This window comes from Salvelinus fontinalis, chromosome 1 (genome assembly GCF_029448725.1).
Source record: "Salvelinus fontinalis isolate EN_2023a chromosome 1, ASM2944872v1, whole genome shotgun sequence".
NCBI classification, from domain to species: Eukaryota; Metazoa; Chordata; class Actinopteri; order Salmoniformes; family Salmonidae; genus Salvelinus; species Salvelinus fontinalis.
This window is the reverse complement of record NC_074665.1, coordinates 89,531,608-89,545,998: the sequence shown is the minus strand read 5'-3', so window position 1 is coordinate 89,545,998 and position 14,391 is coordinate 89,531,608. Positions and strand designations below refer to the sequence as shown.

The 14,391-nt window shown below is 47.7% G+C and overlaps 1 pseudogene; it reads right to left on the bottom strand.

Moving 5' to 3' along the window:
- Positions 1–10,137: 10,137 nt before the first annotated feature.
- LOC129861306 (constitutive coactivator of peroxisome proliferator-activated receptor gamma-like) lies at positions 10,138–11,629 on the bottom strand (annotated as a pseudogene).
- Positions 11,630–14,391: the final 2,762 nt, after the last annotated feature.

The following is a 14,391-nucleotide window of genomic DNA, read 5'->3' as shown; positions in this document are numbered from 1 at the left end:
ATGAAGGCAGGGTAAAGTGACTAGTCATCAACATAGATAATATTAAGGTATTTGAGGTTGATATGTACACGAAGGCAGGGTAAAGTGACTAGTCATCAGGATAGATAATAATAAGGTATTTGAGGTAGATATGTACATGAAGGCAGGGTAAAGTGACTAGTCATCAGCATGTCTGGGTTGGAGCCCCCCCTTGGTTTGTGCCGTGGCGGAGATCTTTGTGGGCTATACTCGGCCTTGTCTCAGGATTGTAAGTTGGTGGTTGAAGATATCCCTCTAGTGGTGCGGGGGCTGTGCTTTGGCAAAGTGGGTGGGGTTATATCCTTCCTGTTTGGCCCTGTCCGGGAGTATCATCGGATGGGGCCACAGTGTCTCCTGACCCCTCCTGTCTTAGCCTCCAGTATTTATGCTGCAGTAGTTTATGTGTCGGGGGGCTAGGGTCAGTTTGTTATATCTGGAGTACTTCTCCTGTCTTATCCGGTGTCCTGTGTGAATTTAAGTATGCTCTCTCTAATTATCTCCTTCTCTCTTTCTTTCTCTCTCTCGGAGGACCTGAGCCCTAGGACCATGCGTCAGGACTACCGGCCATGATGACTCCTTGCTGTCCCCAGTCCACCTGGCCTTGCTGCTGTTCCAGTTTCAACTGTTCTGCCTGCGGCTATGGAACCCTGACCTGTCCACCAGACATGCTACCTGTCCCAGACCTGCTGTTTTCAACTCTCTAGAGACCGCAGGAGCGGTAGAGATACTCTTAATGATCGGCTATGAAAAGCCAACTGACATTTACTCCTGAGGTGCTGACTTGCTACACCCTCGATAACTTCTGTGATTATTATTATTTGACCATGCTGGTCATTTATTAACATTTGAACATCTTGGCCATGTTCTGTTATAATCTCCACCCGGCACAGCCAGAAGAAGACTGGCCACCCCTCATAGTCTGGTTCCTCTCTAGGTTTCTTCCTAGGTTTTGGCCTTTCTAGGGAGTTTTTCCTAGCCACCGTGCTTCTACACCTACATTGCTTGCTGTTTGGGGTTATAGGCTGGGTTTCTGTACAGCACTTTGAGATATTAGCTTATGTACGAAGGGCTATATAAATAAATTTGATTTGATAATATTAAGGTATTTGAGGTAGATATGTACATGAAGGCAGGGTAAAGTAACTAGGCATCAGGATAGATAATAATAAAAGTAAAATATAGAACAGAGTAGCATTAGCAAATGATGAGTGTTGTGTCGGTATGCATGTGTGTGCTATGTTTGTAGTATATGTGCATGTGTGAGGGTTTTGTGTGGGAGTGACAGTGTGTGTGAGTGGGTGTGTATATAAAGTCCAGTGAGTGTGCGTAGGGTCAGTGCAAGATAGAGTCAGGGCAGATAGTTTGGGTACCATAAATTGGCTATTTAGCAGTCTGGCTATTTACAGTGCAGATTTAAATAGATTTTTATTTGGATTTCATGTAATGGGCATACACAAAATAGTCCAAATTGATGAAGTGAAATTAAAAATATTACTTGTTTCAAAGAATTATAAAAAATAAAAAACTGAGAATTGGTGCTGTCACGATCATCCTGGGAAGAAGGAGTGGACCAAAACGCAGCGTGGGAAGTGTTCATGTTAATTTAATAAATAAACTGAACCCTGAAATAACAAAAACACCAAAGAGAGTAAACAAAACGAAACAGTCCTGTCTGGTGCAGACACAAAACAGAAAACAACTACCCACAAACACAGGTGGGAACAGGCTACCTAAGTATGGTTCTCAATCAGAGACAACGATAGACAGCTGCCTCTGATTGAGAACCACACCTGGCCAAACACATAGAAAAGGACAACATAGAACAAAACATAGAATGCCCACCAAAATAGAGACATAAAAAAGGAACTAAGGTCAGGGCGTGACAGTACCCCCCCCCCCCCCCCCCCCACACACACACAAACACACACACACACAAAGGTGCGGACTCCGGCCGCAAAACCTGAACCTATAGGGGAGGGTCTGGGTGGGGATTTCACCGCGGTGGCGGCTCTGGTGTGGAACGTAGACCGCCGACCCCGGACTTGGGACCCTTGCAGTGGGCCCCGGACAGGAGGGAGACTCTGGCAACTCCGGATAGGAGGGAGACTCTGACAGCTCCGGTAGGGGGGGAGACAGGATGTTTTTCATCAGCAGTGACTGAGATACTGGTCAGAATTGAAGGAATGATGGATTGCGCTAAATGCAGGGAAATTCTTGAGGGAAACCTGTTTCAGTCTTCCGGAGGTTCACCTTCCAGCAGGACAATGACCCTAAGCATACTGCTAAAGCAACACTTGAGTGGTTTAAGGGTAAACATTTAAATGTCTTGGAATGGCCTAGTCAAAACCCAGGCCAATTGAGAATCTGATGCATGAATTAAAGATTGCTGTACACCAGCAGGAACCCATCCAACTTGAAGGAGCTGGAGCAGTTTTGCCTTGAAAAATGAGCAAAGATCCCATTGGCTAGATGTGCCAAGCTTTAGAGACATACCCTAAGAGACTTGCAGCTGTAATTGCTGCAAAAGGTGGCTCTACAAAGTATTGACTTTGGGGGGGTGAAAAGTTATGCCCGTTTGCCGGACAGTAGCAGAGTAAACAGTCTATGGCTTGGGTGGGTGGTCTTAAGCAATTTTTCGGGCCTTCCTCTGACACCACCTGATATAGATGTCCTGGACGGCAGGGAGCTCGGCCCCAGTGATGTACTGGCGCCACCCTCTGTAGCGCTTCGCGATCAAGGTCAGTCCATTTTCCATACCAAGCGGTGATGACTGTGTAGGTGTGTGTGGACCATGTTAAGTCCTTAGTGATGTGGTCGCCAAGGAACTTAATCTCTTGACCCACTCCACAACAGACCTGTCGATGTGGATGGGAACTTGCTCTTCCCTCTTTCTCCTATAGCACACGATCAGCTCCTTGGTCTTACTGACTTTGAGGGAGAGGTTATTGTCCTGGCACCACATTGCTAAGTCTCTGACCTCCTCCCTTTAGACTGACTCATCGGCATCGGTGATCAGGCCTACCACCGTGGCGTCGACAGCAAAATTGATGATGGTGTTGGAGTCGTGCTTGCCCATAAAGTTGTGGGTGAACAGGGGGACTAAGCCCACACCCCTGAGGAGCCCCGTATTGAGGGTCAGTGTGGCAGAGGTGTTGTTGCCTACCCTCACTACCCTGGGCTGGCCCCGCCAGGAAGTCCAGGATCTAGTTGCAGAGTGAGGGTGTTCAGTCCTAGGGTCCCTGAGCTTGGAGGGGACTTTGGTGTTGAACTCTGAGCATTAGTCTATGAACAGCATTCTAACATAGTTATTTCCCCTCTTGTCCGGGTAGGAGAGTTCAGTGTAAAATGCAGTTGAGATTGAGTCATCTGTGGATCTGTTGGGGCGGTATGCAAATTGGAGTGGGTCTCTAGGACGATGGTGCTGATGTGAGCCATGACCAGCTTTTCAAAGCACTTCATAATTACAGATGCCATTTTGGCAGGTTACCTTGGAGCTCTTGGAAACAGGGACAATGGTGGTCAGTTTAAAACATGTTGGGATTACAGACAGGGACAAGGAGAGATTGAAAATGTTTGAGCACGCGTCCTGGTATTCCGTCTACTCCGGCCTTGTGATTGTTAACCTGTTTAAAGGTTTAGTTCACATTGGCCATGGTGACCAAGATCACACAGTCATCCGGAAAAACAGGACGTTTAATACAAGGCACAGTGCTATATTCCTTGAAGTGAGAAAAAAAAAGCATTTAGATCATTTGAGAAGTCTGCATCGCTAAGCAACTTATGGCTGGGTTTCCCTTTGTAATCCGTTATTGTCTGCAAGCCCTGCCACATACTGCAGCTGTACACAGCTGCAGCTGTACACAGCCCATCTGTGAATAGCCCATCCAATCTACCTACCTCATCCCCATATTCTTTTTATTTACTTTTTGCTCTTTTGCACACCAGTATTTCTATTTGCACATCATCATCTGCACATCTATCACTCCAGTGTTAATTTGATACATTTTAATTACTTCGCTACTATGGCCTATTTATTGCCTTACCTCCTCACGCCATTTGCACACACTGTATATAGACTTTTTTCTATTGTGTTATTGACTGTACGTTTGTTTATTCCATGTGTAACTCTGTGTTGTTGTTTGTGTCACACTGCTTTGCTTTATCTTGACCAGGTCGCAGTTGTAAATGAGAACTTGTTCCTAACTGGCCTACCTGGTTAAATAAAGGTGACATTTTATTTATTTTTTAATAAACATACAACGAGCATCAGAACACTGAACGAGAGACCTCGGTTTATCGGTTTATTGTTTTTGTAAAGTTGTGACAGTGTGATTTTATATACTTTTTATTTTAATTTTGGATCCCGCAGCACAGTTGGGCTCAGTTACTGTGAACTCAACTATTTGTCCCGGGTTCCCGCAGATTCCATGTAAAGAGAGAAACACGGAAACCCAGCTAGCCTAGCTGGCAGTCTCAAATGGAGGTCGCTATTGAACGTTTTCAATGCTGCAGGAGCTGTGTTAACTTTGCTTTATTCCGGGACAATGTGGACCGCTCTGACTTTCAATGTAGCAACTGTTTGCTTGCAGAGGACTATAGGGGCAAAGTGGCTACTCTTAGCAAACAAGTAGCGAACCTAAACAAGCTACTGGGGAATCCACGCCCGCCTAGTTTTTCTTTTTCTTCTACCCCAGTAGCCGGACGCCGCTCTGGTCTGGTGGAAGTGTCGCAGGAATCCCTCCCCACAGGGGTCTCCCCTTCCCTGGTGAATGGAGCTCGTAGGATGCTCCTGGATGACTTGGGGGATGTTCCTGTTCTCGACCCAACCAACCAGCCTTGGCAATATGTCAGGACGGAGGTAGGACGGGTTTTATGTCGCTCTGCGTTAAGTCTCTGCCCACGAGAAACGCTGCCTCTGGGTGAGCGGTTAGTTGTTTGTTTATAGCCCGATACTGTAAAGGCAGTCAATGTTGTTCTCCCCCTTAGACGAGAAGGAGCATGGATAGGACCAAGATGCGGATTGAGGGAAATAAGCCATCTTTTAATGAAAAAACAGCAAACAAGACACTACAAACTACAAAACAACAAACGTGACTAACCTTCAACTGTCCTGTGAGGACACAGGAACAAACACCCACAAAAGCCTACTGCCTATGGCTACCTTAAATCTGGCTCCCAATCAGAGACAAATGAATGACAGCTGTCTCTGATTGAGACCCAATCTAGGCAGCCATAGACATAACTAGACAACCTAACAAACACTATCCCATACAACACCCATGGACTAACCAAACACACACAACATACAATGCCCACCCCAACTCACGCCCTGACCAACTAAACATAATCAAAGTAACATAAAAATAGGTCAGGAACGTTACAGAACCCCCCCCCTCAAGGTGCGAACGCCGGGCGCACCAGCACAAAGTCCAGGGGAGGGTCTGGGTGGGCAGTTGACCACGGTGGTGGCTCAGGCTGAGGGCGAGGTCCCCACCCCACCATAATCAATCCCCGCTTCTTTATCCCCCTCCCAATGACCACCCTCCCACTAACACCACCTAAATGAGCGACCAGCACCGGGAGAAGGGGCAGCACCGGGACAAGGGGCAGCACCGGGACAAGGGGCAGCACCGGAACAAGGGGCAGCACCGGGACAAGGGGCAGCACCGGGACAAGGGGCAGCACCGGGACAAGGGGCAGCACCGGGACAAGGGGCAGCACCGGGACAAGGGGCAGCACCGGGACAAGGGGCAGCACCGGGACAAGGGGCAGCACCGGGATAAGGGGCGGCAGGTCCTGGCTGAGGGACTCCGGCAGGTCCTGGCTGAGGGACTCCGGCAGGTCCTGGCTGAGGGACTCCGGCAGGTCCTGGCTGAGGGACTCCGGCAGGTCCTGGCTGAGGGACTCCGGCAGGTCCTGGCTGAGGGACTCCGGCAGGTCCTGGCTGAGGGACTCCGGCCTGTAGGGCAGCTCCGGACTGTAGGGCAGCTCCGGACTGTAGGGCAGCTCCGGACTGTAGGGCAGCTCCTGACTGGCGGGCGTCTCTGGCAGCTCCTGACTGGCGGGCGTCTCTGGCAGCTCCTGACTGGCGGGCGTCTCTGGCAGCTCCTGACTGGCGGGCGTCTCTGGCAGCTCCTGACTGGCGGGCGTCTCTGGCGGCTCCTGACTGGCGGACGTCTCTGGCGGCTCCTGACTGACGGACGGCTCTAGCGGCTCCTGACTGACGGGCGGCTCTAATGGCTCGGGACAGACGGGCGGCTCTAATGGCTCGTGGCAGACAGATGGCTCAGACGGCGCTGGGCAGACAGATGGCTCAGACGGCGCTGGGCAGACAGATGGCTCAGACGGCGCTGGGCAGACAGATGGCTCAGACGGCGCTGGGCAGACAGATGGCTCAGACGGCGCTGGGCAGACAGATGGCTCAGACGGCGCTGGGCAGACAGATGGCTCAGACGGCGCTGGGCAGACAGATGGCTCAGACGGCGCTGGGCAGACAGATGGCTCAGACGGCGCTGGGCAGACAGATGGCTCAGACGGCGCTGGGCAGACAGATGGCTCAGACGGAGCTGGGCAGACGGGCCGTTCAGGCACCGCTGGGCAGACGGCAGACTCTGGCCGGCTGAGACGCACTATAGGCCTGGTGCGTGGTACCGGAACTGGAGGTACCGGGCTGAGGGCACGCACCTCAGGGCGAGTGCGGGGAACAGGAACAGGGCACACTGGACTCTCGTGGCGCACTCTAGGCCTGGTGCGTGGTACCGGAACTGGAGGTACCGGGCTGAGGGCACGCACCTCAGGGCGAGTGCGGGGAGAAGGAACAGTGCGTCCAGGGCTCTGGAGACGCACAGGAGGCTTGGTGCGTGGTGCCGGAACTGGAGGCACTGGGCTGGAGACACGCACCATAGGGAGAGTGCGTGGAAGAGGAACAGGACTCTGGAGATGCACTGGAAGCCTGGTGCGTGGTGTAGGCACTGGTGGTACTGACCTGGGGTGGGAAGGTGGCGCCGGATAAACCGGACCGTGAAGGAGGACACGTGCTCTTGAGCACCCTTGAGCACCGAGCCTCCCCAACCTTACCAGGTTGAATGGTCCCCGTAGCCCTTCCAGTGTGGCGAGGTGGAATAGCCCGCACTGGGCTATGCAGGCGAACCGGGGACACCACCTGTAAGGCTGGTGCCATGTACGCCGGCCCGAGGAGACGTACTGGAGACCAGATACGTTGGGCCGGCTTCATGGCACTCGGCTCGATGCCCAACCTAGCCCTCCCAGTGCGGCAAGGTGGAATAGCCCGCACTGGGCTAAGCACGCGTACTGGGGACACCGTGCGCTTTACCGCATAACACGGTGTCTGACCAGTACGACGCCCTCTTACTCCACGGCAAGCCCGGGGAGTTGGCTCAGGTATCCTACCCGGCTTCGCCACACTCCCCTTTAGCCCCCCCCCCAAGAAATTTTTGGGTGAGCCTCTCGGGCTTCCAGCCTCTCATACGTGCTGCCTCCTCATACCAGCGCTCCTGGGCTGTGGCTGCCTCCTTCTCCTCCCGAGAGCGGCGATTCTCTCCCACCTTAGCCCAGGGTCCTTCTCCATTGAAAATTTGCTCCCAACTCCATTCCTCTTCTCTCCATTGCCTTAGTTCTTTTTCTCTCTCCTCAATCCGCTTGGTCCTGTTGTGGTGGGTGTTTCTGTAAAGGCAGTCAATGTTGTTCTCCCCCTTAGACGAGAAGGAGCATGGATAGGACCAAGATGCGGATTGAGGGAAATAAGCCATCTTTTAATGAAAAAACAGCAAACAAGACACTACAAACTACAAAACAACAAACGTGACTAACCTTCAACTGTCCTGTGAGGACACAGGAACAAACACCCACAAAAGCCTACTGCCTATGGCTACCTTAAATCTGGCTCCCAATCAGAGACAAATGAATGACAGCTGTCTCTGATTGAGACCCAATCTAGGCAGCCATAGACATAACTAGACAACCTAACAAACACTATCCCATACACATACAACACCCATGGACTAACCAAACACACACAACATACAATGCCCACCCCAACTCACGCCCTGACCAACTAAACATAATCAAAGTAACATAAAAATAGGTCAGGAACGTTACAGATACAGTTCGTTAAGTGCCAGAGTGGTGTTGGCTTGTGAAAGGATGTAGACAGCTGTGATAATTATGGATGAGAAGGTCTGCAGCTTACCATGAGGTATTCTATATAAGGTGAGCAAAAGCTTGAGATTTCCTTCACACTTGAAGCAGCACACCAATTGTTATTTATGAAAAAACACACTCCCCGTCCTTTTGACTTCCCCGAAGCCGCAGTACGATCCTGCCGCTGCATGGAGAATCCACCGAGAACTATGTGCATAGCATCATCATCCAGCCATGTTTCAGTAAGACATAATATATTGCAGTTCATCAAGTCTCTCTAATAGGAGACCCTCGAACTAAGTTCATCCATCTTATTCTCAAGTGACTGGACATTTGCCAATAGAATGGAGGAGTGAGTCATTCGGTTTTCTCTTTCAATTTTACCAGGACTCCACCTCGTCTCCTGCGTCTACGCCTGCAGTGTTTTGGTAGCCATGGAACAAATGAATATGGTCAGGAATGAACAGTGGAACAGCTGAGTCGCATTTGAAGTGGAAATCGAGGTTAGTAAGTGTCAATCTGATGTCCAGAATTGCTTGGAGGTCATATGTGTTAATAGTATTACCTTTCTGTTAAAAAAAACTAAGATGAACACGATACAAGTCACTATATAGCTAAGTTAGGATGGAACTCATAAGATGTCGCCCTACTTCGTCGGCGCCATCTTTCCTACTGTATGTGATAATGCCAGCCCTCTTGTCATAATAAAGGTCAATAATAAGAGCTAGACCAACGACAACATTGTAAAACCCCAGAGGGGAGACTGCTTCTATGTTGTTCAATCATGATAACACTCTACTGAGACGAGAGGCTGAGGTACAGGTGTTTCTAAATAACCAGACAAAAAAAACACTCTACATTAAAACATAGTATTTTCCTCACCTGCATGGCAGTGTAGGTCGCAAGGCACAGCACAGCCATCAGAGAGCCTTCCATACGACCATGTTCCACTGAGAATGAATCCAATTCAAATACTGCCAAGAAAGTGGAGATGTGGAGGCATATTGTTTCGGAGTCCTTCCCAGACCATAAAATCTTAAAATCTGGTTTTCCACATTGGCAAGGAAAATATTATTTCAAGGTGAAATCCATCTACAGCACTTTGCATCAATATGAAATCACCTATTCCACGTTGTTAAATTAATGTTAAGAATTCACAACATACCAGTGGCATCCAGCAGCAAGGGAGACACTACTTTGGGCTCCTTCAGTGGGTTTCCAAGAAAGACAAGCCATTCCCTCAATGTTTGGGCCCGTCCACCACTGCTGAGAAAAGATGCATGATAAATGTCAAGAAATGTATCCAAAGATGTACAATGTATTTCTGTGTACTTCATAGTGAAACATGTTTCATTAAGATGGTGCCTGGTAGTAAAACTGGCAACAAATAACCATGCAGTGTTTTAATAACCATGTAATATTCAACATGCCATATGTCATTTTGTGATAACCATGAAATAATCATCACGCCGTATGTCATTTTGTAATAACCACGTAATAATATACAACACATGGATTTGTAGGTAACTGAATGCCATAGAGGCGTTCTCTGCAAGGTTGACACACAATTGCCTGTGGAGTTATCTCAGCATCCTTCCTGTCTTCAAGTGTATTACTGCATTCCAGCACAAAATCATACAGTACATTGTACACCATAAAACATTCTGCTCACATGTGCTTTTCTTTGTCTGCCTGTAAAAAAAAAACAGGATTCAAAACAAACAGAACCATCATATTGTTTGGGCTTTTTAACAATTTACATCTGTTTCTTCCCTGGAGGACCACATTTTGGTTTTTGCCCTAGCACTACACAGCTGCTTGAAATAATCAACTAATCATCGAGCTTTGATCATTTGAATCAGCTGTGTAGTGTTAGGGCAAAAAATGAAACGTGCAACTCTTGGTGTCCCGAGGACCGGGTTTGGGAAACGCTGCTGTGAGGACTCAAGCAGCTCTTCTTCAGATAACTCTACGGGGAGAGGTGCCACTAATGTCCCATAGTAGCTTTTGACCAGGAAGTAGATAGTACTGTATTCCTTTGTCCAGAACCTCTCATTCTATTAGAGGCAGAGAGCTAACACCATGTCTTCCCACTCTGGAAAGATTGTTGTTACTGATGAAATCTGCAACAGCATACATTTTCTACCCTTGTGGAGGATGTGGATGTCCTGTAAGCTGCCAGGACATCACTACGCGGCCGCTGCATCTACTGCTCTAGCACCACATCGTTACGAAGGAGACAAACGAGCAGAGGGAGCTGGAGGGCGTGGGACAGTTTGTCTCTGGAAATCAGCATGTGGTCATGGTGTCTAGACTCAGCTGACTCACAGACAGATAGGGGACTGAGCCAAAGATTATGAAGTCTGTGTCCTGTCCCAGGGTGCCCTACAGTTGTGACGGAGGGCAAAGCATAGTCGTCCTCACGGGCAGAACACCAGGTTTCCTGGCCTATAGACTTGAGGGCAAAGCGAGAGAAAGTGGCCAGCCCTGAGGGGAGGCAGAACAGCACCCGGCCAGGCTGTTGATGATGGCACTTTAAATGGTGGAACACCCTGGCAACCTTCTCGTTGACCCTCAATTGCCGTTTCACCAACTCTGCCTGTTTGCCTTCTTCCACTACCCAGTCAAAGAAAAACAGAAGTCAGATACCTGCATTCATGAAGGAACCCACAAACTCCTCCAGGCAATGCATTAACTATTTCCACTGGCCACCATACCAGTCCCTCAGACAGGCCATGCCATCCACCACCAGTGTAGGAGGAGTGGAGCTGCTGCCCTGTTGGTGGCTGTTGACATGCTGCAATGCCATCTCCCTGAGGTCCACAGGTTTCTAGACAACATTTCTCCATGAAATACTGCAAGCCTTTTATACCAACTCATACAAAGACAAATTAAATATATGTTTTAAATAGTGGCTAGGAGCAATACAATACACTGGCTCATACCAGTCAATGTATGTCATGTAATTTAATTAATAACTGACTAAATAGGTTAAATGCTCACAGAATATTCAGAAAAATAGTTTCAAAGCGCACTGAGTGTGACTCTCTGGCCATGCTTTACAGGGAGACGTATTCTAGCTATTGCAACAGAATGTTTGAACTGTTTAATAATAAGAACTAAGCCTAGGGCCTAGGGTATGATTCAGGTTGGCTGCTAAATAGCCTAAAAGTTGTCACACTTCATACCCTAATAATTTGTTGAACGTTTGAAAATAAAGTTGGAGAAATAGTTCAATAGTGAAGTAGGCCTAATAAAAAGTAGATTTCAGCCTACTGCTGTTGAGAAATAGATCATCCAGGAGTTATAATACTGTGCACACAAAGCTTTATCTTCTATTGTGGCCGTGACTAGAAAAGTGTGAATAGGTTGGAGCATACGCAGGCTGTCACCACAGGTGCCTACATCTGGTCATCTCTGGGCAGATGCTCCCAGGGACCTGGGGAGCCATTCTAAAGGGGCACCGCCCCGTTAAATCCTCCATTCAGTGGGATGGCGTTGTGCCGTAATTCAGATTGCCTTGCTCTGGAATTGGGGGTGAGGGGCTCATAATGACGGTCTGATGGTATCCTAGCACTGGAGCTCATCCCCAAGGTGAAATAGTGAAGATGGTTTTATGGGGGTAGGGATGAAGTTTGCTAAAAACTAAAAGCTCTTACATAAAAAATAATCTGCCAATCTGTGCTAAAGCAATCCTGCATATGCCAGACGCTTCAGACCTTTAGTTATTGGGAAGGGGGTTCCAAAGAATTCACATCAGCAGCTACTCTGAATCAAAAAAGACTGGAGCATACAAAATTATTCTCAACGATCTTTCGTGCTAATTTAATGGAGTGAATTAGACCTTTGCCAGCCTACTTTAAACTATAGGTCTCATCCAATGAATCGTGGATTTTCTTAGGATATTATGCCTATAGGTTATGTAGGCATACGGCCTTCTTCTTGTTATTGCCGTTTGGATCACCTCTAACTTTTTATTGATTTTTTCCAACCCCCTCTAGGACCCAAGCTTGACACACAGGGAAAAAGACACCCAAAACAGAAGCAGATGTTCTCCATAAAGCACGCGACTGCCTTCCACTCTGCTAAAGAATTATAGAGGCTCAGCAGTAAACCCCGTCCTGAAGAATGCACACAAATACGCGCACGCGCGCACACACACGCAAAGTTACTCCAATATCCCCCCCATGACCCCAACAACATACAGGGCACAAAGAACGGCCTCTTTGAAATGGGTCCTTGTTCACTCACAGAGCAGCTGGCCGGAGTAATCGGACTTCTTGAAGACAAATTAATCTCGTCTCGTTCATAGGATCACAGGTAATCACACGGGTATTGTCATTAAAATAGGGGCAGGGCCAAAGCGAGCAGATGATTTGCTATCGAGTTTCTGTCGTCATGTGGTGAGGCTGCATTGCTGATATCCATCATCTGGAGGCAGGCATTCGAGCCACGCGACAGATTCTTTATAATTGTAATCAGCACGATTACAGCACAATTACTTTGCAGCATCACACAGGAGGCCGACGAGAAACTCATTGTCCTAAAATAAATCTACGTGGAGATTCAGCGCGCTAAACAAGCTCCGTCCTCTGTCTGAACTCCAGTCCAGTTATATCACTGAGGGAAACGATGGCCTGCATGTCTATTTGGCAAAGCAAAAAGTTAGACATGTACGTTATGTTCACTGGTGTCTGTTTTTTTATAACATGTATTTATTATTTACAACTAATAACATATTTATTCAACACAGTTATAACAGCAGGTCATAATATTGATGACTTTGAATATTGATCCAAATGAACAATTGCGCATACCGCGGTAGAATACTTAAAATTAGGTCGAATTTTAGTGAATGGTAACGTAGGCTATACGCCTGAGTTGCTATCTATCTGGTCGTTATGGTGTGATGTTCACAGTGTTTATGTTCCCACGAGCAATCTATCCGAAAAACTTACATTTTGGCTTCCCTAACCATATGGTCAGCATCATACCGTTGCAGTCTCTTTAACATGCTTCCAGTCCAATTTGGATGAAGATTGTGCAATATGTACAGAACCGCAGAGACATGCAGTTGAGGTTGGGGGGGAAACGCCATTTGGTGTGGAGCAGATGGTTGGCTTGGGAGGCTGTCCGCGTCTAAAGGCGTGTCGTGCCCTTCAGATAAAATCCCCAAGGGCTTCCCCTTGTATTCAAAATCAATGAAAATTAAAGCGCAAAGAAAAGATGAATAGTCAGACCTCGAGTCTCTCTTTTGTTCAATGGAGCTACTGGTGGGCAGGAGTTAAAGTACAACAGCCCCTTATAGAAACACTTAAGTTAAACAGTCTCCCCATAGTCCACCTTCGGAATGAAGGGGGAGTTCGAAGAAGAAGCTTTATGCTTGATTTAGCCAAGACAGAATCTCGAGGCATACATTTTGTTTGAAAATAATACGTGTAATGATCATGATTCTGAAGGATTTCACCATGCCTTTCAGTTATGCTTTGCTGCCATAATCGATAAATGAATGCCACGTCAATAAAATAAATGCCTGATAGTGCAGCGTAGGCCTGCCTATATGTTGATAGAGGGTTGGGAGAAGAGGTGATCGCGTAAACCTCAAGCACGCGGAATTACGTACAGAGCAAAAACCTGCAAAACTGTAGAGGCACATCCTTCGGATTACTGCATTGAGTGTATTGAAGAATCAACTGGTTAAATACAACACGGATCTTTGAATACATATGGCCATGTAAACACATGTATAATGGTATTAGTCATAGTGTTGAAATGTTCTCTCTCCGCCTTTTCCTTTGGGTACAAAGGTAGGCACCTATTCCAGATCTTTATTTGGAAGTGTCATATCTTGACCATTATAATGATTCTAAACATAAAAACATCACTCAGACATTACATCGGCTACACACAATGTCTTAGTAAACCCAAGAGTAGACTAAAACACACGAGGAAAAACGTTGCGTAAATGCGCATGGGATCAATGCTTTTCTTGTTTTGGAACGCCGCTCAAAAATTCAAATGTCGTTGCTGCCACCCGCCAAAAATTGAAATTCCGTTTCAATTAGCGTCCTAATTAAGACCACCCGACCCACCCTCACACACACACACACACACACACACACACACACACACACGCGCGCACGCACACACACACACACACACACACAGTTTAAGTGTCACCAGAGAGGCAGAGTAATCAGCTTAGAACCACCA